The following is a 27,473-nucleotide window of genomic DNA, read 5'->3' as shown; positions in this document are numbered from 1 at the left end:
ATCTGGGTGTTTATTTTCATTTCCACTTATCACTGCGTGTTAGACTCCCTGTGTATGAGTACAGATTGCCCTTTCCTGCACTGTATTTAGAAATATCTGCATTACCCCTGGGCATTTGTTCATTAATAGGGGGTGGGGAGAGGAAAAGCTTGTAATAATGGGCTTTACATATTATTAAACTGTGTGCATCCACATTTGGATCCAAAGGACAAATCTGGCTTGTGTTACTGCCCTCTGGTGGTTTGGGTCCATCGCTGCAGTGGCAGGGAAGCACATCCCCAGGGTAGGTGGAGCTGGGCGGGCAGAGGCAGCCCACAGGAGCAGAGGCAGCCCACAGGACACAGGAGCAGTGCTATTGCCGGGCCCTGGGCCTTTTATTCACATCACTGCCTTTCATTCAAGTGCACTGCCAGAACCCTAGGATGCCACTTACTGGCCAAGATAATGAGAAAAGAAAGCATTCTTGTGAGGACCAAGAAGACATTTTCATTTCAGTGGAGGCAGACGTGCAAAATAACCCTGACCCACATAGGGTGATCATTGAGCAAATTCAGATTCTCCATGGGCCACACTCCTACTCATCATCTTTCAAGGCTAGTGTGGGAAAACGCAGTGGCTCCCAAAGTGTGACATCTTCGTACCCCTTCAGTTACACGGGATGACTTCAAGGTATATCCAGATGAGCCTTTTAAATATAATAGTCACATGTTTCTTTTTAATATGTAGTAGGAAAAATGCAGTGAGTGTTAGAAGCCCACAGCTTCAGAGATGCTATTTCGAAGACCAGGAGGTGGTACCTCAATACACAGCTGTGTTCTTTGCAGCAGTGTGTCACTTCTGCTCATCGGTTGGTGGAGCAGAACCCTATGGAGAGAGGGGATGACATGGATCACCAGGGGCTCTGCTACCTGCTTATGGTAGGACCTTGACTGTTAACCTCCCTGAGTCTGGGTTTCCTGATTTGTTGGGTTGACGGTGGCTACTTCTTAGGGTGATCTGAGGATCCTGTATCTGCCAAGTGTCTGCCACAGAATAGGCGATCTCATTCCCCCATGCCTCAGGACACTTCTCAGAGCCTGCCTTTCTCTAGGTTCACATCATGCTTTGCTCGCCACACTTCCTTCGTCTTCCCTGTTGTCAAAGTTTCCACATTTCTTTTCACTCTTTTTTTTTTTTTATTGGTGTTCAATTTACTAACATACAGAATAACACCCAGTGCCCGTCACCCATTCACTCCCACCCCCCGCCCTCCTCCCCTTCTACCACCCCTAGTTCGTTCACTCTTGATTATAACTGGGATCTTCCTTTGCCTTGCATCGTTTGCAACCCTCCACGTGGCCTTTTGCACAAAGCAGGCACCCTGTGAATGTTCATCAGGGAACGTAAGTGCAAGTGCACATTCTAAGCAACATTTCTCCATCCTCTGATGCATTCAGTGTATTTCATCCATCAGATTAAGACTGGTCCTATATCTTGTCCCTTCTGTCTCTCTGATTCATGTAGTCTGACAACAGGAAGAAGATTAGGTTCCTGCCCACTGGCTGCAAGCAGGGAGGAAAAAAGGCCTGCAGTGTCTTGTGTTTGCCTGCCACTAGTATCACCTTATCGTAGCAACTAATATATACGTTCATTCTGTGCCCCCACGTGCCCACATTCTACTGGTTCATTTCAGTGGCAGGTGAGCAGAAGGCAGTGGAAATATTTTAAATACATTATTTTATCTAGGATAGAATCTATTTTAGAGATAACAAAAGAGCCTTTGTTGTTCAAGCAGGTAGATTTGTAAGCCTTGCCCTGGTTTAGTCTCTATAAAATGGCCTTAGGAATGGTAAGATCAGAGAACTACCCGTGGCGGGAGGGTAGGAGGAGCCCTTACATTTTAGCGGGACCTAGAGTGAAACAGGGTTTGTTGTGCACCTACAGAGCGGTGGGTCTGACTTTAAAATTCCTGTGGATTTTGTCTCAGTTCCGTGTGGTTCTCAGTTTCCCTGATTCACCTCCACAGAGCTTCCCAGCCTGTTCCTAAATGGCTGCAGAATGCCTGCTTGCATTTCTGCAGTGAAGGCAATGTTCATTTAAGGCTTCGAGAAATCAGAGCTTTCATGTTTGCCATGAAAGCCAGAGAGCCGCAAGCATCTCAGTAGCGAAGATAAAAGGACCTTCGTGTTTGTGCATGTGTGTTTAGAACTTAAAGGACAGGGAAGAGAAAGGAAATAGATGTTACAGCTTTGCACTTACTTCAAAATCTGCTTCACTCCCTCTGGTGGGACCATTTAACTCCAAATGTCTCCCCCCAACCCCCCCCCCCAGCCACATGCTCCCCACCCCCACCACATTCATCTGGGCTCATGTGACATCTGTTCTGGGCACTGCCGAGCAGTCATCTCGTTGCCATGGCAGCCGGTGGAGAGAGCCCGCCCATTGGCTGCTAGCTGAGAGGAGGAAAAAAAGGCCCGCAGTGTCAGGGGTCGTGTGCCTAGTGCCTGCCTGCCACCGTCTCCGTCAGCTGCTGGCTGGGCCACATTAACGGTGTGTGCTGCAGCGGGCAGGGGCCCGCAGGGACCGCCTGCCGCAGCTGTGGACACCGCCGGGCAGAATGGGGGCCCCGAGGTCAATGTCATTAGTTTCTCCCTCGAGTGTGAAGTGCGTGAAGGACAAAAGCAGAGCACGGAAGGAGAAGTGGGCTGCTGTTTCCTCCACCTTGAACTCCTCCGAGCTCTCTTTTCTTCTATCTGTTTTGATTTGAAATTTGGTAGAATGACCCCTTCCCCTCCCAGCCATCCTCCTGGTGAGAGGGTCTGAGCCGGAGTCCAACTGTCAGAGTAAAACCTCCATCAGATTCCATTTCCTCAACCATTACCCTGTCACTCTAAAACGAAGAGAGGACAGCTTCCCATTTCGAAATGTACACCTGAACCTGATTGTTTCTGAAATCATTTTCGTCTTGTTGGATCCCCTCTGAATTTAATGGTGCAACTGGAATCGCTGTCCTCAGAGCTGTAGGTCACTCATGTTCTATGAGAGGAAGTGAAGGCCAGGTGAACCAGTGTTCCCAATACCTGATCTTGCACCTGGCCAACCAGACAGGTCTAGAGAGGGACAGCCATGTGAAAGCTTTATTGGCTGAATACTGGCTGCCTCTCTCAGGGTTTGAGGTCCCCACCAATGAGTGATGGGGGATACCTGTGTGCCAGGCACACCTGTGGTCTTCAACCTCCAGAGCTGGGCACTAGTTGGGATTTGGCTGTGGCTGGTGACCTTGCCCCCCAGCACCAACAACCATGCCAGTCAGCACAGGGGAGGGTGGAGAAGGAACTTTTGTGAACATTCTTTCATCTACGCCTTCCAGTGAGCATCGGCCTCCCTGCTTTATAGGACATGGAGGCCCCTAGGTTCCAAGGTCACACACAGCCTGTAAATGGGTGAGCTCAGGATTCATACTCTGGTTCTTGGCTTGCGAACTATGTGTGCTCTTTCCCTTCTGTCACACAGCCACTGTAGATTCCTGGGCACTTAATACTCACACAGATTCATACATAGTTAAGTTGGGCTATGATCAGGCCACTCCTCCCATTTCTACTCATGCTTGATCATGCGTTTTTTACGTTTATAAGAATGGGTCATTAGTGTTTAATTTGTCAAGATCAAAGGCTAAAGGCTTGAGGAGTTTCAGTTGTTTCTCCTTCCTTCTTTGTTGCTTATGTTTATAGTTCAGAGAAAGCACTGTTTCCAGTGTACTTTCACTGAGCAAAAGGCTCTTAGCTAAGGACAAGGAGGGGATTTGTGCCAGAGCCAGGGAGATAAAATTAAAAATTGTTGTCCCTTCTACTTCCCTCTCTCAGTCTTATTTTGGTCACTTATTTATTTTGGGGATGGTTCAGGCATTATCAAAATAGAAACGTACCACAAAATCATGACAAAGAAGGTCTGTATTATTGATGTCTACCTCTCTGCTGCCTTTGCTCCTTCCTTTTGTTCTTAATCTAGAAGTTTGAGGATTTAGTCCTAAATCTTTGAAAAGACTAAGGAACAGAAAAAAAGTGTTATGTCTTTTTGTACGTTTATATGAGAGTGATTTCTTCTGCATCTTGGCAGAACCAGGACTGACACAACTGTCAGTGATTCGCATACTAGTCTTTTCTATCCATATGCTGATCAGAGCCAGCAAAGTTAACAAACATTGGATTAGTTTGGAGCTGAGGCAGGGAGTCCCTGAAAGCTTACTCTCAAATCTAGTATCCTAATGTAGCACCGGCTTATTAAACCTATTGGCAAGCTGTGGCTGAGTTTCTTCCTTTTTCTCTTGTACACTGGGTATAACATCCTCTTAGGGGACTTTAAGCAAAATTAAGAGCCTTCGCTTACCTAGAGATAGATCCTTAGCAAGCTTTCAAAAGAATATACCTTAGTGGAAACAAGAATAGTAAGATGTTTCACATCACAACTCAAATGGTGCTTTTATTAAAATCCGAGTGGTGAAATTACCATAAGCAATATTTTGCCCCCAAAGGTAGGATGAAGTCTATAAAGTGAAGATAATAGGGAGTATATCTTGACTTAAGAAACATATAAGCAACTGTTCTTCCTCTTATACTTTACATTTACCCCCATTATTCATTGTTAATCCTCCTATTATTGTCCTTGATTAGTATATATGAGGCTGTAAGAAAAGTAGAGTGAAAGATTTTAACAATGAATTTTCCAGAGAGAAAATTGAACAGGTAATGGCCAGAGAAGTTCCTGATGTCTGTTTAAACACCTGGAAATGAATCAATAGGAACTCTCTGGATTAGTAAGAAATCAACCTGGTCTATGATCATGATTTACTAGAGACACACAGGAATAAGACCATTAGCCACCAATACTTCCACTGCTTACTTTACATTGAAAAAATGGCAAGGCTTTCTTTTTTTCTCCATTTTCTTATCTGTAATTAGAGATTCATCTACCAGGAAGAAGTCTTCTAAATCATTTAGTTCAATGTTATTTAGCCACAAAGATGTGGGTTAGTAGTTATAAAAATGACTTAATTTCCTCACTAATTCTTAGATTGTAGAACAGAATAGTAGTAAGGGAATATGGAGAATATGAAGTGGGATTAGAGCTTGATATTTTCTTAACAAGGACTTATCAGGCATCTACTATACAGTAGGTGATGAAATGACAATTTGTCTTGATTAAAACTGTGAACTCTTTATACATTTTTATATCTTCTTTGTATGTTTTATAGAGCGTCCTGTCCCTTACCAGGCAATAAATGCAATGTACAAAGTCCTCCAAATGTAGATCTAATGTTTGTTTTATTTAGACATCTTCATGTCCTTAAAGAAAGCACTGGACCCTTGTGCCACAGGATTACTATACAAACGTAGAAACACGTTTACCAATACCAATACTTTACAATAAAACAGCAAGATTTACCAGAAAAGAAAAACAATTGTGTGAGAAAAAGGGAAGCTGGTTTTGGGGGCTGTCATTGTTTGTGCCAAAGTCACTTAGTTGAGTGAAACACTACTACATTATTTTTATACATATTTGCACAAAGAATGTTGTGTGATTTCAAGAATCCATAGAGTTTAACAGCCGAGCATTTGTGATAGGGGAATGTCACTAAAGCAATATTAGTATGCAGCAAAGTGCCCTTCTGTCTGCTAACTCAGTTTGCAAAGTGGTCCTAAAAAATGCACACATCCTTTGTTATGATGGGAGGGCTTTGTGTTTCTGATGCAGAACTGAGGTATAGAGGTACATTCAGTAGCCTAGAAAGTCAGCAGTCAGAGGAGGTGATAAAAGATAAGAGAAAGGAACCAAAGGGATACTCAAAGGTCGTCAGAAGTAAGAAGTGTCCTGAAGTAGAAGGGAAAGCCAAAGAGGACATGTTGGGGATCAGGGGAATAAGAAAATGTGAGCCACAGTATGCACATTGTGTGTGGAAAAGGAGCCTAAGAGGAGAGGCCTGGATAAAGAAGTCCTGGCAACAAGCAAAAGGTGACCAGGAATTATAAATAAATAAATAAATAAATAAATAAATAAATAAATAAATAAATAAATAAATTTAAAATTTTTAACAAGGTGGCCAGGAATAATTGTGTTCTGGTAGGAAGAAAAACTAAGCATTTTAGGATTGACTGGAAAGAAGGCAAACAGACAAAAATTATCTGAGAAGCACTGTGTTTGTCCTGAAAGTTTCTAATACCCTTGGGTGATTATTTTGTGGGGCTTCAACCACTCATGCCACTTTTTAAACCTAATTTCCGTTTGTCTTTAAAAAATATTTTATTTATCTATTCATGAGAAACCTAAAGAGATAGAGACATAGGCAGTGCGAGAAGCAGGCTCTCTGCAGGGAGCCTGATTTGGGACTCGATCCCAGGACCCCAGATCATGACCTAAGCCAAAGGCAGACGCTCAACCACTGAGCCCCCCAGGCATCCCTTAAACCTAATTTCCTAATCTGCAGAGTAGAGCTCGTGATCCTGGTCCTGCTTGCTGACACTATGGGGGTTGAGGATCTAGGGGGATTGTGAGTGTGCAGAGGGTCGTAATCTGCAAAATGCAGCACAGATGTAAGGCATTAGCTAAATTGGGGTTGCAGGGAGCAAAAGATAGCCTAGTGTCCAGTCCTTGCCAAGCTGCATTTTCTAGCTGACGGAAGATCTGACATTCTTCTATCCTTTTCTATTGTTTCACTGAATTTGGGTTCTTACCTTGTTCTTGGGAAGTGAGCTGACCTGATTACAGTAGTAGAGTTGAGGGTGGCTTGTATATGAAAATGTAGTTATCTGCCTCTTGTCACCAGTGGCCTCTCAAATTTAACATAAAACCATGACTCGTGGACTCTCAATCAGGAGCCGTGTTTCAGCTAGACTCTGTAAAATTCTTCCATTACCATCCCTTTCTTTGAGTGTGGAGATGGGCTTTTTTCAGTAACTTTCCTGGCTAACTTTTCTTGGGAAGGCAACTCACTCTTTCATCAGAGTTGAAGTTGTATCTTAAATTGCCATGATTTATGTTTCAGGCCTGTAGTGGCCAGTTTTAACTTTGCTTGGTTCATCCACGCCAATGTAAATAAGTCGATCAGAGAAAAAAGAAATCCTCCTATGGCTTTGTGGAATATAAGAAATAGTGAAGGAGACCAGAAAGGAAAGGAGGGAAACTGAGTGGGGAAAAATCAGAGAGGAAGACAAACCATGAGAGATTCTTAACTCTGGGAGACAAACAAAAGGTTGCAGAAGGGGAGGAGGGTGGGCAGATGGGGTAACTGGGTGACGGGCATTAAGGAGGGCATGTGATTGGATGAGCGTTGGGTGTTATACTATATGTTGGCAAATTGAATTTAAATTTAAGAAAATTGGCTTTGTTCAGAAGTCAACATGTGAAGTCCACAAAGAAAATAAATTTAGCACCTACCCTGTTCCTGGCTGTTAGTTTTGTTTTGTTTCCCCTATAAAGCAGTAGGGTTTTCACTGAAGACTCTGGGACGATTTAAGAGAGGAAACATGGGGACTCCTCTGGCCTGCTGTCTTGTGTCTCCTCAAGCCCTGTGTCATCCAGGCCTCTGCCCTCCCTTCTTCATCTCAGAAGCAGTAACACTGGCTTTCTTGTCTACTCTTAGGGTGATAGCAGCTGTCAACACAATGGTTACCTGTTCTGTGTGGTATGAGAATATGGGTGGCCGTTAATGCTGTCACAGCCTGGGAAAAAGACCATGCAGACACAGCTGTCCGTTCCCAGTGGGGCTCTGTGCAATGCTTAGTTCTTCTGAGTGGACTCCAAAGTGCCCAGGCTTTTCCAGGTCAATACCACTGGGTTGTTGAACTGGATTTTGGTGACTGAAAACTGTTTATATCCCAATTCTATTTACTGTGGAAAACCTGTGAGCCGTCACAGAATTATTAAACCTACTTAACAGTTATAAGGATTACCTACAATCACATTTCAACTTAATTCAAAGGTATTGACCAAGGACCTGCATATTGCAGGGAGAGAACCTAGCAAAGTGTGTGCATGGCTGCCTAGAACTTGGAAGAGCATTCCATATCAACTTCTCTATGGGCTTCATCTCCATTCAGCCTCCGGTTAAAGACCAATGCTCATTATGTAATCAAAATACTGTTTCTTTGAGGGGGGAAAAAAAGCCCAGAAAAGAAAGCCAACCAGTAGTACTGGTGTGGAAAATGCCTTCGAATGTGTGTACCAATTAGCAGCTGACAGTTGGTAGGGTTTGGTGGATTATGGAGTCTCACCCAGACCTACTGACTTAGGATCTTCAGGGTAGGGCCAGGAAATGTGAAAAATTGGGAACTCTCCAAATGATTTTGATGCACAGCTAGGTTTGGGAACGTCAGCATAGTAGCTGAGTGCTCAGTCTCTGGTGTCCTTAGTCCTAGGACATAGTCTTGGGTGAGCCTAGGTAACTAACTTAACCACTCAGCTTCAGTTTCCTTTTTTTTTTTTAAAGATATTATTTATGGGGATCCCTGGGTGGCACAGCGGTTTGGCGCCTGCCTTTGGCCCAGGGCGCAATCCTGGAGACCCGGGATCGAATCCCACGTCGGGCTCCCGGTGCATGGAGCCTGCTTCTCCCTCTGCCTGTGTCTCTGCCTCTCTCTCTCTCTCTCTCTGTGTGACTATCATAAATAAATTTAAAAAAAAATAAAGATATTATTTATTTATTTGAGAGAGAGAGAGACAGAAAGAGAGAGAGAGCACAAGCAGGGTGAGGGGCAAAGGGAGAAGCAGACTCCTCACTGAGCAGGGAGCCTGATGCAGAACTCCCACCCCAGGACCCCAGATTCATGACCTGACCTGAAGGCAGACAGTTAACTGACTAAGCCACCCATGCACCCTCAGCTTCAGTTTCCTAATCTCCAAAATGGATCTAATCATAGGGATCTCAGAAGTTTATTGTGTATAATAAATGAGATAATATGTAGCAAGCCCCTGGTTTGCAGGAGGGTGTGATCAATATTAGTTATTTTCCCTCTTCTTCCTGCCCTTCCTGTCTCAGCACAGCATATTCAGTTTATAGTGAAGTCTTCAGTTGCATCAGCCCTTGGCATACAGAGGCAGTGACTCGCTCACAGGACTTAGTATTGACACTCAGCTGTTGATGAGGCAGGCATGGTCAGGACAGTTGCCAACAGAGCTCTATTTCTAATGCAGTTTTCCATAAGTCCATTTTCTTCCCTGATGTAAGTTGCGCCCCCTGAGTGGTGGGCTCCCCACCCATGGTTGATTTTTTAGGGAAGAGTTAACCCACGAGGTCCTCATCTTTCCCACTCTCATTCCCTTCCTATGTTGTGTGAGTCAGCTGGATCTGCTCTGTTCAAGAATTAAAAATGGCTTGTTAGTAATCAGCTGCACGAAAGCAAAATGGGTCTTTTTGTTCTTCAGTTTTGTTTACCAGTGTTTGAAATGTTCAACTATTTTGTTTTGATTGGTCTTACAGTCATGATCTTGAGCAGTGGTTCTCAGACTTTTGGCTTCAGGACCTTTTTAAACTCTTAAAAATGTTTGAGGACCCCAGCAAACTTGTTTTTGAGGGATTTTTTTTATCTATTGATATTGACCATATTAGAAATTAAAACTGAGACTTTTTTAATATTATATTTATTTATTCATGAGAGACAGAGAAAGGCAGAGACATAGGGAGAGGGAGAAGGAGGCACCCTGCAGGTAGCCCGATGTGGGACTCAATCCCAGGACCCCGGGATCGTGATCTAAGCCAAAGGCAGATGCTCAACTACTGAGACACCCGGATGTCCCTAAAACTGAGATTTTTAAAGCACAAGAACACACATTCCATTAGCCATCAGAGTGATGGTGTCATCACACTTCATGTAGCTTCTGGAAAATTCCATCAATACTCATGAGAGAATAAGAATGAAAGAAGGAAACATACCTTAGTATTATCATTAAATAGTTTTGACCTTGTGGACCTTGGATAATATCTTGGGGACCCTCAGGGATGTCCAAGCCACACTGAGCTGTTAATCTTGATGTTATATCTTGCCACGTGAGTCTGGCACAGAAATCATAGAGAAGCACAGAAATTAGATCCATTGAATCGCTCACCAGTACAGCTGGAAAAGGATAGTTTAGAGAGGGCGTCACAGCCCAGTTGCCAAACTGAGTTTATAGCTTAGATCTTCTGGTCACTTGGCTTGCCATAGGTCTTAGTTTAATGGCTTAGGGCACAGGCTCAAGTAAAAGACAAATGAGTTTTAGTCCCAGCCATGCTGTATGACCTTAGACAAGTTTCTTAACTTTTCCAGCCTCAACATCCTCTTTAAACTGTGGATAATACAAATATGGATAGGCTTGCTGAGAAAATGAAATAAGATAATTTATGGAAAGGAACTGGCGTCTTTCATAAGTATCCAGTAAATATTAACCATAATTACACTCTGATAGAGCTCTCTGACTTGTTCATCACTTTTATATTCTTCCTTTAGCTTCAAAACTACTGACTCCTGGAGGTGTACATTTATAATATTATAGCAGTTTCCACTCCTAGGAATTGCTACCAGCTTATCCCCATCTCCTGGCCTCAATTGTTCCTTTTTCTGACAACGTTCAGGCTTGTTCAGCAACTGAGCAGAGCAAGGGGATTCCAGGTTTTGTGGTGAACGCCACATCTATCTGCCTCCCCAGCAGGCTGAAGGCAGTGCTAAAATCGGATATAATTAGCTTACATGTCAGACCCAACAATCCGTGCTGTACGTCATGCAGGCGTGATCAGTGCTTTCAAGGTGGTATGAAACCTCATAATGAGCCAACGAATAGTATTATTACAATTGAATAAACTGAAGCATGATTTATGATGATTAAAATTTGTTTGTAGCCTTTGTTTTTCTGTTTCTTTTTTTTCCCCCAAAGTGGAATGTGTGCTTCTGTAGCACTATCCATTTGGAAATTGCATTCCCAAACCACTTTTATTGTCTACTAATCAGTTCAGGGGAGAGCTTAGTGATGGTAGGTGACCCAGTTCTCCTTTTGCAAAAATGTAAATGTAATGCTTTGTTCCTTGGTTTTTGTTGGGGGTAGGGAGTGGTCCCTGATGGCCCTAACATACAAGCCAACAGATTTCTGCTGGAAAAATGTTAACGTTGTTTTAAACAGTATGTGTGAATTTGAAGACTTCACTAGCAAACAAACAACAAAAAATCTCCCAGAGATTTTAAAATAATGCCTGATAAATAAGTAGTTTTATGTATCCAGACAAATGAGATAATCTACATTCCATGGCCCTGCCATCTCAGACCCTGTTAAGACACATGTGAGTATCAATAATGAAAAAATAAATTAATTCATACTGTCTTGCTAACTGTCTCTCTGGGAGACACCTCTTGTGGTCAGTTGTTCACCTAAAGATCTTTGAAGACAAAATGCCCTGTAGTCCCAAATGTTCACATGTCACATACCTAGAAGTGACATGTGATCACTATCTCTAAGCCTAGGGATTGGAGCTTCTCTGTCTTGCTACAGAAGTAGCATATATATCACCTAAAAGATATTGGCTTTGTAGTAAGCAGACCTGGGTTCTCATCCTATCCCTTATACCAACAGCTGTGTGATTGAGGCAAGTGCCTTTGTCTCTGGTTGTCCTTTATTCCATCTGTACAAAGATGTCTCAGCAGTTGTCACCTCTGATTTTGGTCTAAAGAGTGGTGGTGGTTCCCTTCCCAGTCAGGCATACCCAGTGGCTTTGAGTAGAGGAGTCTGTTGCATAAGATGAGAATCAAAAATTGTTAAGCAGTTGGATGAGCTAATTACAGAGATTTTGAGTGAATCTAGAATGTGGAATCTCAGATTTCTAAGTCCAGGATAGCAAGACATTCCCAAATCTATGTGAAGTGATGGATTTTGAATACCACTGTGGGGACTGTGAATGACACCATGGACCAATTCCTTTTTTCTTAGTTTATTAGTTACTTACTACTACATAACCTACCCCAAAACTTAGTCATTTAAAACAAAAATGATTTTCTTTTTCTCATGATTCTGTTGGTTTTGCCCAGGCACATTCCTGCGATTACATTTAGTTGGTGAGTTACCTGGAAACTGGGCTTGGTTGTGGCAGCTGGGAAATCTGAACCTCTTTGTCTTTACATAGTCTGTCCTCGTCAGGGAGGTTACCCGGTTTGGGCTGCCTCAAACAGTGGTGTGTGCTCGACACCAAGTGCTTATGGAGCCTCTGCTGACTTTACTGATGTTGGATAAAGCAAGTCACATGTTCAAGCCCAAAGTTGATGTGGGAGGGGACTGCACAAGAGTGTGAATATCAGCAGGCATGATTCATTGAAGCTATTTGTGTAACAGTCTACTCCCTCCCACCTCAACCTCAGTCTTGGTCAGTAAAATAATTGGTTACTAAGAATGCATAGAGGGCCAGTTGTAAGAATGCGTAGAGGGCCAGTCTAAGGGTCAAAAGACAGATTTTTTTTTTTTTTAAGTCCAATCTCTAAGTATATGAGTGATCACGGGCTCCATTTTCCTCAGGAGTAAAGAGAAAGTCTTGGACCAAGTGATCCAAAGGCCCATCTATTAACACATGTACATATACAGCGCACACACACACACACAGTTTTCCATCTCCCATTCAATGTGGAAATCAAATGTGCTTGGAAGTATCTTAAAAGTGGTAAAGAGTTATACAAATGCAAATATTTATTACCAATATTTATAAAGACTTCTGATAGGACAGCCTGGGTAGCTCAGCGGTTTAGTGCCAGCCTTCAGCCCCCACCCCCCCAGGGCCTGATCCTGGGGACCGAGGATCGAGTCCCACGTCGGGCTTCCTGCATGGAGCCTGCTTCTCCCTCTGCATGTGTCTCTGCTTCACTCTTTCTCTGTGTCTCTCGTGAATAAATAAATAAAATCTTAGAAAAAATTCTGATAAATATATTTTCAAAAAATCTTATGATAAAAAGTCTTATGAGATTGTAATCATATTTATTAAAGTATAGCATAATTAAAATAAGCAGCTTATTCAAGGTTCCATTTCTTGTGTTTTAGATTCACTCTAAAGAAGTTTGGCCAATCAAGGTGTGTTTGCATAATGTTAAACATCATAGGAGGAGATTGAAAGGTCCAATCTTCCATTTGGTTAAAGCCTTTGTTCTAAATGGAGTGTTTTAACTAATTCAGGTGTTCTTGTGCTCTAACCATTTGACAGCCTACTCTGATGCAGAGTAACAGTTCATCCATTTGCTTCTGCTTTGTGTTTTGTTTATTTGCTTAGTTTGCTGAGTTGTGTTTGGGTTACATGTGTGTGTAGGGCAGCTCATGTGTCATCTCTTGCTTCGTGTTCCAAATTTGCAAAGTCCCCTGGGAGTAGCAGGGGGGAGTAGCAGGGCATCTATGGACCTCTTCTTATATGGTGGGCAAAGATGGATGACTTTGAGTCATTGCCTCAGTAAATGTGGTCCTGTCCCCACCGATTTCTTTTTACATTCTCTGAAAACTAGTCCTAAAAAGATGGGACTAAAGATTCAGGATCAGCTCTCGCCTGTGCATAGCCGCCTTTACACTCAGCATACACTTCGTATTCCTTCTCCTGACTTTAAAGTCATTCCTAATGTAGCTTCCGATTGCCCACACTGCTTAAGAGAAAGAGCCCAAACTCCCTTCCCATCCTATTGATCTTCCCACATACATCTGGTGCACTCCAGCCCTACGCAGCCACTTGCTGTAATGGAAATAAACAAAGTGCACCAAACATGAACAAACAACAGCTATGCATTCAGAACTTATGATAACAAAGGAGTCAGCCATTATTGCTTGCATTTGGCAGAGACTCAGAGGCAAGCATGAGTAGGAGAGCTTTATAGAGGAAGAAAGGGACTGCTTCAGGTGTGCCCTGATTGGAGGCTATAGGCATGGAGTAGTTAGTTGCAGATGGGCTAACTAGAAGTGGGACATCCTGTGACTAGTTAGGGGTATGTATTTGGCTTTCTCTAGATGGTCCTAAGTTAGAAAAGGGGTCAAAATATAGGTGAGGGGTCAGTGACTAGCCAGGTGCTGGCTGCTTGGGGACAATGGCTTTAGGAGTTTTTGTTTGGCTTCCTGGGCTGGTTACTATAGATAGTATTTTGACTTCCTGGGCTGCTTGCTGTAGGCTGTGAATCAGAGCTCTCTTATAGATTGGCCATTGTCCATCTGTATATTCAGCCTCTCACCATTCTCCAAACTGAAGGTGCTAGTCTGATGTTCCTTGTTCTCCTTTCTTACACACCTCCTTTCTTGACCCCATAATTCTGGCTTAATCCCCCCTCCAATGTGTTTTCAGAGCACCTGCATTTTTATCATAACACTTATCCTCTTTTATTTTGATACTGATTTCTTTCCTCCTTCAGTTAAAAAATTCCTTTAGGGCAGGGATTTTGTCTTGTTCATCATTGTGTCTCCAGTCCCTAGCAGTGTCTGGTACCCAGTCAGCATATAGTAAATAAATGTTAATTAAACAAATGATGGATGACTATCTAAATACAACCCAACTTATCCTCTACTTTCTACCTTCTGGTCCACTTTTCCCACTGCGTTATGGATATTATCAATTGGATACCCCATTGGCATCTCAAAATTAATGTCTTCAGCCAACTTTTGATCTTTCTCCCAGGCCAAGTCCTCTTTGGGCTGCCCCCATATTTTTAAAGTCCCACCATTCTCCCAGAACATTCTCCCTTGTCCCCTGTAGTTATTTAGTCATCGTTTCCTTCATCTTTATCCCTTCTACTTCTGTCCATGTCTTTTCATTCCCTCCTCACTCCTTGTTCTGGACTGTTACGTCAACAGTAACAGTCTTACCTAGTCTTACAACAGTAACAATCTTACCTAGTCACTGGATTCCTCTCTAATCCATTCTCTACCTTGTTCCAAAGTTCCACTTTGGTTATGCTTCTCTCTTGTGGAATACCCTTCTGTGGCCTCACACCTCATTGCCTGGCATTCACAGGTCTGTAAAATATGATCTTACATGATTCTGTACACCATAGTGCTCACTACTCCTTGACATGTACCTGACCTTCTGATCAAATTGTCCTAATTATTTGTAGGACATGCATTTCCTTCCCCCCTCAATGCTGCCTCACCATCACTGCAATATAAACGAATGACTAAATATTCCCTTGTATCATTCCAATGGCAGTTATATACTGCCTGTATCATAGTCATCAAAGCATCTATCCTTTCTTTCTTACTGGACTAACCTCATTAAAACATCCACCCTCACTGTTCTTTGCCTTTGTGTGTAGAGTAAACACAAAATAAGTATTTGTTGAATCGGTGAATGATGCCCTTGGTCTGTGTATCTAGAATAATCCTCATATAAAATGGGTTCATCTTTAGATTGATTTGAGACTCACTAATTTTAAACCTGCAGTTGAGAGTTTGCTTGTAAATCAGGGAATCACATCGGTAAAGTATCAGAAAAATTGTGTCTGAACTATCAGCATTTACTTGCTTCTTCCTTTCATAGTGCTAGTAAATTACTTTGCATTTGAGTAAGTGCTAGGGCCCTCTCCCCGGGAGATTTCTTTTTTTGAGGTCTATACCAGAAGCAGGGCCAAATGCCTATTTCCCAACTTATATCCAGAGATAATTGGCTTCTCTTTAGTAGAAGTTCAGTTCACACTACTGAGGCATCTAAAATATTGATTTCCTAACTCATTAACACTTTGCAGTCATATGTTGTACTGGAAACAGGCAGAATTTGGGACCAGCAGGTAGCTGGGATCTGGGAGGTATTAGGGGAGAGACAGCTTGCTGAGGAAGAGGCATATATAATAAGTCTCAGAGACCAGCATGGAAATGGCTGCTCTGTGGCTTGTACTATCTGATAAGAGCTTGCCAACTTGGTATTTTGGTTCTTGGATTTTTGCATCTGATAAAGAGAATGACAGCACCTTGTAAAATGCCAGCCTAAGAAAATGGAATGAAAAGAATGCCTATGAAATCTGAATAATCATATGCAATACATCTATTAGTTTAAAAACATGATTAGATAATGCAAATTATACATGATAATCATAAATTAAAACAATTACAGATAAAATAGAATACATTCATGTTGAAATTGCTCAGGTTTATATTTAGAAATTGCTTTTGGTAGCATCAACATTTACACTGTCAGCAGATTCACCTTTGCTGTCATAAGGTGCAAGGCAACCATTTCAAATGGTTTTAATAACACGCACAATATGTGCTTCTGATGCAGTGAAATGTTTCTCTGATCTGCTACGCTCCTCTCCATTCTCCTAGGTTTTATCATATGCCTTTATACAAACTGTTCCCTCTGCCTAGAGTCTTTATCCCTTCTCTGTTTCTTTATATTTTTCAAGATGTAATTAAAACCCCAGCTCTCATGTGATGCCACTACCCTAACTCCCTTTGGTATTGCTTTCTCCTCTACAACCACATGGCATCCTGCTTATTCTCACATTTGCACCCATGCCCTTGGTAATGTACCTTGAACATGAGTCTCTCTCTCCCTTTAACTTCTTGAAGACAGGGAGGCCTTGCCCTAGTTTTTGTAAATTCCCTCTAGGCTATGCCTGGCACAGGACCTGACACTTACTGGAGTTCAGTAAATAATAATTTAATGGACTAATACAGTGCTAGAACTCTAAACATTTGGTTCTTAGAGAACTGCTATCTCTTTATTGCTGCTAATTTGGCCCTGTAGCCCCACTGCCCTTAGTTCTGTGACAGGTCACTCCTAAGTTGTGTATGTGAGGCCCATGAACGCTAGAATGTTAGAGCCCAAGAGGACCAAGGAGTCTTCTCATATAACCTCCTTGTCTTAGTCTGTTTAGGCAGCTAAAGCAAAGTACCTCAGACTGGGTGGCTTATAAACAACATACAGTTATTTCTTATGGCTCTGGAGCCTGGAAGTCTGAGGTCAGGGTGCCAGCATGGTTGGGTGGGGGGCCCTCTTCCAGGCCACAGACTCCTCGTATTCTCACATGGCAGAAGGGGCCAGGGACTTCTGTTAGCCCTAATTTATACAAGCCCTAATCACATTCATGAGGGCCTCTACCTCACCACCTCTATCTCCCAAACCCTAACCTCAAGGGTTAGATTTCCAACATAAAAATTTGGGGGGAAACACAAACATTCAGATCATAGCACCCCTCATTTACAGGCACAAATCCCAGATGGGTAAAGGGGCTAAATGAAGGTCACAGGTTTCCTCCAAGCTGCCATTTAAGCTTTTCACTTTAACATGAGCCTCCAAAAGGAAAAATGTGGGACCGTAAGCATCAGGAGACTTAGGTTTTCATTTTAGACCTTGTGTTAACTAGCTGTGTGATTGAGGCAGAGCCACATTAAAAAAAAAAAATCATTAGTCACAAACCAGTGACTTGTAAGTAGAATTTGGTCTGTAGTCTTCTTTTTTTCCTAAAGCTTGAATTTAGATTCCTTTCCAAAAGGCATCTACTTCACAGTTAGCTGTGGTCTCTACCGGTCCCCTTTGTTCTAGACTGGCACTGTTACACAGAAGTGTGACACACACCACAAATCTGAGTCACATGTGTAACTTAGAATTTTCTAGCATCCACACTAAAAACGTTAGAAAGAAATAAGTGAAATTAATTTCAGTTACTTAACCCGATGTCATAAAAATATTTTTGGGGCAGCCCAGGTGGCTCAGCGGTTTAGTGCTGTCTTCAGCCCAGGGCGTGACCTTAAAGACCCGGGATCAAGACCTGGGATCAAGTCCCACATTGGGCTCCCTGTGGAGCCTGCTTCTCCCTCTGCCTGTGTCTCTGCCTCTCTTTCTCTGTCTCTCATGAATAAATAAATAAAATTAAAAAAAATATTTTCGACATTTAATTATTGTAAAATATATCAGTGAGCATTTAATATTTTGTCTCCTATACCTTTGAGAAACTTTGTATTTTATACTTAACAGCATCTGTCAGTTTGAACTAGTCACATATTAAGTGTTCATTTGTCACCTGTGGCCAGTGGTTACAGTACTGGACGGTACAGTTCTAGATCTTTCTCCCCTACCTCATTTTTACTATCCTTCCTGGCTCCTAAAGGTATTTGAATCCGAAACTCCTGGAGAAGTTAGAAGGCCATATAAAGTCCTTCCTGCTCTAGCACCCTTGGAGTCTACTATTAAGATGAATTTCTGAGTTAAATCAGAAATGGTTGTTTCGAATTAGAACTCACTTGGCAGCAGCCATAGTGTTGGAACCGGAAGCAGAAACCAGCTCTAAGATTTGGTAGCCTCTGACTGAGTGGGCTTGTTGCTAGTTCACCCTTTGTCTCTGGGCTGGGCATGACAGCCTGTTAGCCACTTTGTGCTCAGTAGCACCACGGCCAACACCCCAGCACTCACCCCCTGTAGCAGCGCTCATGGGAGCCTCTGCCTCCACCTCCACAGCAGCCAGCTTTCCTCCACAGATGCTACCTTTGGATCTCTTCTAGTTCCTAGGATCCTTCCAGACTTTTTTAGCCATTTGCTGCAGTCAGTCTGGTGGGGAAGGGTTCAGTGTATCCCTTCCTGCCTGTGGCCTCCCTCAAGGTGACAAGTAGTATGCGTCTTAAACCAGCACACAAAACTATTATTTCCTGCTAATTCTATGCAGCTGATGCAGAATTGGCTGGAAAGAGAAGCTCATTTAAGCTGCCTAAGCAGGAGAAGGCTGTGAGTCAGAAGACATGTAACCATAGACAACTGGAGATGCTTCACTGGAAGCTTGTTTCTTAATAGTGGCACTCTATTTCCAGGCTCATCCATTCGGGTAAAAAAACACTAGACTTCCCATTCCTTAAACCGATCGTTACAAAGAACACTCTGTTATGAACAGTGATCTTTTTTTCTTCTAAACAATGGAGTGACTTCTATTTGTATAGATCGCTATGAAAAAGCCAAAGGGTTTTATGAAAACCTGGTACTCATAAAATATCTTTAGAGGGAAGAGTTCTAGATTATTAAAGTCCTTGCCAGTCAAGACAGTATAACCTAAGAATACTTGTCATCTGGATTCGATTGTTGCATGTAATTAGACGACTGTAAGATGACACTCCTCAAACTTTTACCTATGCATGGGTCACCTGGGGATCTTGTTAAAACGCACACTCAGGTTCGGGAGGTGAAGGGCTGAAGCCTGAGGCTCAGCATTTCTAACAAGCTCCCAGGTGAGACCCACATTTTAAGGCTCTAAGGAAATTTTTCTGAACTGTGGATATCCCGTAGTCATCGTAAGAGCAGAGAACCCGATGGTGCGGTTGTGGGCGTTGTTAGGAAGGAATGAGATCTGAGCTGCCTTGTGAAGCTATGATTTTAATGTTCTGGAGCCGAATGGCTTAGATTTAGCAAAACAGCAGGAAATGTGGGCGTTTAGAGAAGGGAAGAAGGGAGCTATAGGAAACAGCTTCCTGTTTTCGTAATTCAGTATCAGGAGTCCACTATTTGCTGATGCCAGTGAATGGGAAAACACTCAGCTGAACAAAGTCCTATCACATTTGGACATGATGGAGATTTTGTATAGTTAATCTAATGAACTTTTTCTGGATCCTAAAATTGTTGTTATATATAAGAACATGTAGATAAGAATACCTCAAAAGAATATATAAGATTCTGTGTGTTTGTATATACAAGTGTTTGTGTAGATGACTGTTTCTGCTAGTATGTAAATGAGAAAAATCCTATGTTTGGAAGGAGTTCTACATTGTGCTTTGGGACCGCAAGTTCGGCTTGGAGCAGGGCAGAGGGGTTGGAGAGGAGAAGGGTAGGAGGGCAGGATGGGGCCGTCATTCCTGTACGGTTCGGAGCCCATTACTTTAATTTTGGTCAAAGAACAATCGGAGGGCTGGCTTATCAATGTGTAGAAGATTGCAGCAGCAATTTGCTGGTTAGTCTCTGTTCTTTTAATGCTTTCCTGAAGTGCCATTTTGTCTCAGTAAAATGCTCCCGAAAAATACTCAAATATTTTTAGTTGTAGAGTACAAATCAGATTGAGCTGCACATTTCCCTGGTGAGCAAAAGTGATGAGTTTGTGTTCATTAACTCGAGGCCATCTGGTGCAGACACGCAGCAGTCTGTGAATCAAACGTGCATCAAACTCCAGGGATCAGAGCCCGCGCCAGACCCAGTGTTTCGGAGAGTCAACAACAACCAGGGGGAGAGAAGGGCCGCGACTATCTTTTTCTTTTATTTTTTAAAATCAGTTCCGCCTTGCAGTATATCAGAGCGTTTCGCGCTGCTCAGCTGGCGAGCCACATTGCTTTCCCATCATTGCCCGTCGGAGCTGTCTTTGGGGTGTGCTTCTGCAGTTGAAGTCATTTCTGTCACCATCTCCGTGTGTGTGTGTGTGTGTGTGTGTGTGTGTGTGTGTGTGTGTGTGTGTGTGTGTGCAGGGTGAGGTTGTTGGGGGGGGGGGGATGATCAGTGCATTAGCATCGTCCCTCCCTCTGCACTCTTCTGTATGGAAGGCCAGAGCCGCCCACGTGCGTGTGCGCCCACACGTTCTCACCGGCAGACAAAGAGCGCTGAAGCAAAGCAGGGCTCCAGGTAGAGCGGGCACGCCGCACCGCACAGAACCTTCTCGTTCTCGGAGGGCTGCCTTTTGCAAATAGTCCCTCGCTGGAGGAGACCGCGAGAGCTTCTCGCAGCTCTGCTAGTAAAAAGCTACTCGGCGGCTGCTAGCTTTCTGTGTGAGTGTACTTACCAAAATATAAATAAAATCAATTGCTGCGCGGAGTTGTTACCGACTGCCACCCGACCCCTTAGATGAAGTGGGTTGGGCGGGCCCGGGAACCTTCTCGGGGCTTGCCTTCACCTCCCAGCCTGCGATGCTGCTCTTGAAACGGGAGCCGGTTGTCCTGCAGAGCAGCCTGGCTCACTGTTCTGTGCCCGAGGTGCTGCGTCCCGGTCAGCTGCTGTTCCAAGGACCGTCTCTGACCCTGCGCTTCTCTAAGGCACCCGTGCGTGTGCGTGCTTCAGCCAGGAGACCAAGTAGACGGGTGCCCGCCGGGGAGGCTGTGACTAGTGCTGACCCCAGCTCGTAGAGCCCGCCCTTCTGTGTTCTGAGATGCCAAGCAGACGACCGAGTTGCATCTGGAAGATTCCTTTGAATCCCGCATTGGACAATAATAAGCAGAAATAAAGAAACGGCTGTTTTTCCGTATTTGTGTCTTAGGAGACTTGGTATTTCAAAACTTTTAAAGAAAAACGATGAAGCAAAAGACTTTTAAATTTTTTTTTAACGATTTATTTATTTATTTATGATAGAGAGAGAGAGAGAGAAAGTCAGAGACACAGGAGGAGGGAGAAGCAGGCTCCACGCAGGGAGCCCGACGCTGGACTCGATCCCGGGACTCCAGGATCGCGCCCTGGGCCAAAGGCAGGCGCCAAACCGCTGAGCCACCCAGGGATCCCCAGCAAAAGACTTTTAAAGATGGATGCAAACTTTATCATTAATAGGAAGCAGGAAGCCAACATGTAAGAAAATCTGCCCAAGTGCCGTGAAGAAAACTAAAAATCGTTCTTTTTCCAATGGGTTTACTTTTAAAAGTACGTGTTATTCCATGCACTGCATTGCAATGTTCCTTTTTTTTTTATCATATAATTTCCAAGTGTACAGCTTTATAATTTGATGTCTGTATACACTACAAAGTGATCACCACAAGTCTAGATGGTCACCATATAGTTGCCCCTCCTCACCCACTTTGCCCACCCCCAACCTCCTTCACCTCTGTTAATGACTAGTCTCTTCTTTGTATCCATGTTTGTTTTCATTTTCTTTTGTTTGTATGTTTCCTTTTTTGCTTTTCTTCCTTTCTTTCTTTTTTTTTAGACTCCATATATAAGTAATATCATCTGGTATTTTTTCTCTGATTTCTCAGGCTGATGGATGGATACCATTAAGGTCCATCCATGTTGTTGCAAATGGCAAGAGTCCATTCTTTTGTGTGGCTAAATAATATTCCATTGCATAAATATCCTATATCATCCTTATCTGTTCATCTTTTGATGGACACTTAGGTTGTTCTTGGCTATTATAAATGATGCTTCAGTGAACATGAGCGTATATCTTTTTAAGTTAGTGTTTTCATATTCTTTGGACAAATACCCAGAAGTAGAATAACTGGGTCATATGGTAGTTCTATTCCTAATTTTATAAAGAATCTCCATACCATTTTCTAGAGTAGCTGCACCAACTTACCTTCCCACCAGCAGTGCGCAAACTGTTCCCCTCTCTACATCCTCGCTAACGTTGTTATGTCTTGTCTTTTTGATAACAGCCATTCTTACAGATATTAGGTAACATCTCATTGTGGTTTTGATTTACATTTCCCTAATAATTGGTGATGTTGAGCATTTTTTATTGTCCCCATTGGCCATCTGTATGTCTTCTTTGGAGAAACATCTATATTGAGATCCTCTGCCAATTTTTTAATTGAGTTGTTTCATTGTTGTTGAGTAGTATGAGTTCTTTAATATATTTTTGATATTAATCCCTTATCAGATATATGGATTGCAAATATCTCTCCCATTCAATAGGTTGCCTTTTTTTAAAGATTTTATTTATTTATTTATTTATTTATTTATTTATTTATTTATTTATTTATTTATTTATTCATGAGAGACACAGAAAGAGAGAGGCAGAGACACAGGCAGTCCACTTTTGTGTACTCAGTCCCAGGACCTCAGGATCACCACCTGAGCCAAAGACAGACCCTCAACCACTGAGCCACCACGACCTTTGATTTTGATGATTGTTTCCTATGTTGTGCAAAAACTTTTGAGTTTGATGTAGTCCCAGTAGTTTATTTTTGCTTTTGTTTCCTTTGCCTTTGGAGTCAGATCCACAAAGATGTCATTAAGATCAATGTCAAGGAGTTTACCACCTGTATTTTCCTCTTATTAAAGACATTCAAGTCTTTAATCCATTTTGAGTTAACTTTTTATTTGATGTAAGATAGTGGTCTGCTTTCCTTCTTTTTCATGTGGCTGTCCTGTTTTCCCAACACCACCTATTATTCTCCATTGTTTTTGGCTCCTTTATTTTAGATTAATTATCCACATATGAAAGTTTATTTCTGGGCTCTCAATTCTGTTCCATCAATCTGTATGTCTGTTTTTATGCTAACTATCATACTCTTTTGATTACTAAAGCTTTGTAGTATAGTTTGAAATCAGGGAGCATGACACCTGTAGCTTTGTTATTCTTTCTCAAGATTGCTTTGTATATTCAGGGACTTCTGTGGTTCCATACAAGTTTTAGAATTATTTATTCTAGTTTTATGAAGTACGCCATTGGAATTTTGGTAGGGATTATATTATATCTGTAGATTGCTTTGGGTAGTATAGACAGTTTTACAATATTAATTCTTCTAATTCAGAACCACAGAATATCTTTTTCTTTATTTGTATTTTCTTCAATTTCTCTCATCAGTGTTTTATGGTTTACAGCATACAGTTCTTTCACCTCCTTGGTTAAATTTATTCCTTGGTGTTTTATTTTTTTGATGCAATTGTTAATGTTTTCTCTTTTTCCCTCTTTCTTTTGTTTAGTTATTAGTATACACAAATGCCACAGGCCTCTGTATATTGATTTTGCATCCTGAAATTTTCCTGTATTCATTTATTGGTTTCTACATATAGTATTGTGTCATCTGCAAATAATGGAAATTTTACTTCTTCCTTTCTAATTTATATGCTCACCTCTTTCTCTTTCTTTCCTTCTTTTCTTTTTCCTTTCCTTTCCTTTTTTTATTTTATTTTTATTTTTATTTTTATTTTTTTTTTGCTGAATTACTATGGCTAGCACTTCCAATACTATGTTGAATGAAAGTGCAAGAGTGGGCATCCTTGTCTTATTCCTGTTCTTAGAAGAAAAAGCTTTTAGCTTTTTACCATTGAGTATGTTAGCTGCAGGATTGTCATATATGGTCTCTATTATGTTGAGCTGCATTTTCTCTATACCCACTCTGTTGAGAGTTTTTATCATAAACAGATGTTGAATTTTATCACGTAACTTTTCTCCATCTATTGATATGATCATCTGATTCTTATCTTTCATTTTGTGAATGTGATGTATCACATCGATTGATTTGCAGATATTGAACCATTCTTGCAGCCCTGGAATAAATTCCACCGGATCATAGTCTGTGATCTGTTTAGTATATTGTTGGATTCAGTTTATTAAAATTTTGTTGAGGTTTTTTGCATCTATGTTCACCAAGGATAGTGGCCTATAATTTTCTTTTTGTATGTGTTGTCCTTATTTGGTCTTGGTATCAGAGTAGTGCTGGCCTAGTCAAATGTGTTTAGAAGCTTTCCTTCATGTTCAGTTTCTTGGGAGTATAAATATTGAGAAGTATAACTATTAAATCTTCTTTGAATGTTTGGTAGAATTTGACAGGAAAGCTGTCTGGTCCTCGACTTCTGTTTGTTGAGAAGTTTTTGATCATTATTTCAATATCCTTACTAGTAATTGGTCTATTCAGATTTTCAATTTCTTTATGATTGGAATCTTAGAAGGTTGTATGTTTCTAGGAATTTACCCATCTCTTCCTGTTTGTCCAGTTTCTTGGCCTATAATTGTTTCCGGTAGCCTCTTATGATTCTTTATATTTATGTAGTATCAGTTATAACTTCTCTTTCATTTCTGTTTTTATTTATTTGTGTCCTCTTTTTTTAATTTTTTTTTAATTTTTAAGTTTTATTTATTTATTTATTTATTTATTTATTTATTTATTGGTTCTCTCTCTTTTTTACTTGATTTTTCTAGCTGGTTTGTCAATTTTGTTTTATCCTTTCAAAGAAGCACCTTTTAGTTTCACTGGTCTTTCCCATTTTTAGTCACTATTTTATTTATTTCTGTTCTGATCTTTATTATTTCCTTCCTTCTACTAATTTTGGGTTGTATTTGTTTTTTGTTTTGTTTCTTTTGATGTAAAAGTTAGATTGTTTGAGATTTTTCTTGTTTCTTGAGGTAGGCCTATAGTACTACAAACTTCTTTCTTAGAACTGCTTTTGCTGCATTGCTTGGATTTTGGTGTGCTATGTTTCTGTTTTCAGTTGTCTCTAGGTGTTTTTTTTTTTTTTTTAATTTCTCCTTCAATTTCTTAGATGTCCCATTGGTTGTTCAGTAGCATGTTGTTTAATCTCCACATTTCTGTGGGTTTTCCCATTTTCTTGTAATCAATTTCTAATTTTATACCATTACAGTTGGAAAAGATCCTTGATCTGATTTAAATTTTCTTGAATCCATTGAGACTACTTTTGTGGCCAAGTATGTGTCCTCTCCTGGGGAATGGTCCATCTGCCTTCAGAAGAATGTGTATTCTGCTGCTTTGGAAGGAATGTTCTGTATATCTTTAAGTCTGCTAATATTTGCTTTATATATCTGGGTGCTCCTATGTTTGGTGCATATATATTTATAAACGTTATATTGTCGTGCTGGATTGATCCTTTTCTCATTATGGAATGCCTTTATTTGTCTTTTTTATGGTTCTTAAAGTCTCTTTCTTCTGATATGAATGCAACTACTCCTCCTTTTTTTTCATGGAATATCTTTTTCCAGCCCTTCACTTTCAGCCTATGTGTGTCCTTACTTCTGAAGTGAGACTCTTGTCAGCAGCATATAGATGAGTCTTGTTTGTTTGTTTTACCCATTCAGCTATTCTGTGTTTTTTGATTGGTGAAAATAGTCCATTTACATTTAAAGTAATTATTAATAAATATGTACTTCTTGTCATTTTGTTTATTGTTTTCTGGCTGTTCTTGTAGTTCCTCTCTGTTCCTTTCTTCTCCGTCTGTCTTCCCTTGTGGGTTGATGGCTTTGTTTGGTGTTATTATGTTTAGATTCTTTTCTCTTTTTCTTTCATGTATTTACTGTAAGTTTTTTTTTCTATTTTTTTTTCAAAATTTTTGGGGTTATCTTTAGGTTCATACCAAATATCCTATGTAAATAGCATTTTATTTTAAGTTGATAAAAACTTAAACACTTTTCAAAGATTTTTACTCCTCCTGCCACACTTTATATTTCTGATGACATGTTACATCTTTTTATTTGATACAGTAGTTGTTGACTATTTTTGTCTTTTAACCTTTATGCTTGCTTTCTAAATGTTGGATACTACCTTTGTCATATATTTGCCTCGTCCAATGAGACTATTACTTTCATATGTTTTATTATTATTAGTGCCATTTACTTTTGCCTTAAGTCCCTTTAACAATTTTTGTAGGGCTAGTTTCATGGTGATGAACTCCTTTAGCTTTTGCTTATCTAGAAAGCTGTCAATCTCTCCTTCAATACTGAATGATAATCTTGCTGGGTAGAAAATTCTTGGATGAACTTTTAATTCCTTTCTATACTTTCAATATGTCGTGTCTCTCCTTTCTGGCCTGTAAAGTTTCTGCTGAAAAATCTGGGGATAATCTTATGTGATTTCCCTGGTCCAGAAGAAGTTGTTTTGTTGTTGTTGTTTTTGTTTTTTGTTTTTTGTTTTTGTTTGTTTGTTTTTGTTTTTGTTTTTGTTTTGCTGCTTTTAGGATTCTCTTTTTTCCCTTAACTTTTGTCACTTTAATTACAATGTGTCTTGGTTTATTCTCTTTGGGTTTATCTTATTTGAAATTTCCTGTGCTTTCTGGATGTGGGTGTCTGATTTCTTCATAAGGTTTTTGGCCATCATTTTTTCAAATAATTTGGCCCTTTTTCTTTCTCTTCTCCTTCTGGGGTCCTTACAATATGAATGTTATTCTTCCTAATGCTGTTCCAAAGGTTCTATAAGGTATCTTCACTTCATTCTTTTTTTATTTTGCTGCTGTGTCTTGATGAGTTTCATTGCTTTGTCTTCCAGCTTGCTTATTCATTCTTCTACTTGAATAAATATTCTGCTTTTGAACCCCTGCAAGTGTATCTTTCAGTTGAGTTATAACTTCTGTTTGGTACTTTCTTAGATTTTGTATTTCTTTTTTGAAGTTCTCACTGTGTTCATCCATTCTTCTCCTGAGTTGGTGAGAATCTTTATAATCATGACTTTGAACTCTTTATCAGATAGATTATTTATCTCCATTTCATGGAGTTTTTTTCTTTGTTCTTTTGATTTGAGCATACTCCTTTGTCTCCTCATTTTGCCTAACTTTCTGTATTTGTTTGGATGTGCTAAATAAATAAACTCCCTCTCAGTTTGCAAGGAGTAGCCTTATATAGGAGATATTCTGTGAGGTCCAGAAGCACAGTCTCCCTTGGTCACTAGTGGTAGGTGCTTAAGGGCTATCACTTTTCATAAGCTGTGTGCACCTCTCTGTTGTGGTGTGTTGGTGGGACAGAACACTACATCTTACCAGTCTCAGTGCTTTTTTTTTTTTTTTAAATGTTGATTGTAATCATAAAATAGCACTTTATTTTGTTTTGTATATTTTTGGTTAGCACTAGAGTTTAAAATTGGTTTTTATCAACCCTGAATGAAGATCTTCTTGCACTTAGGAAAGTTCATTTTCT

General features: G+C 40.9%; 1 protein-coding gene and 1 long non-coding RNA gene across 11 annotated transcripts in view; one reads left to right on the top strand and one right to left on the bottom strand.

The window, feature by feature from the left end:
* Window positions 1-27,473, top strand: part of MSRA (methionine sulfoxide reductase A) — a 427,028-nt gene that overhangs the window by 328,613 nt on the left and 70,942 nt on the right. The window lies entirely within an intron of this gene.
* Window positions 687-2,292, bottom strand: LOC144296498 (uncharacterized). The gene is made up of 2 exons (XR_013363596.1): window positions 2,239-2,292; window positions 687-864 (listed from the first exon to the last, which is right to left on the bottom strand). It is a non-coding gene; the product is annotated as an uncharacterized LOC144296498 (long non-coding RNA).

Source organism: Canis aureus, chromosome 24 (assembly GCF_053574225.1).
Source record: "Canis aureus isolate CA01 chromosome 24, VMU_Caureus_v.1.0, whole genome shotgun sequence".
NCBI lineage: Eukaryota > Metazoa > Chordata > Mammalia > Carnivora > Canidae > Canis > Canis aureus.
This window is presented reverse-complemented; position numbering and strand designations above follow the sequence as displayed.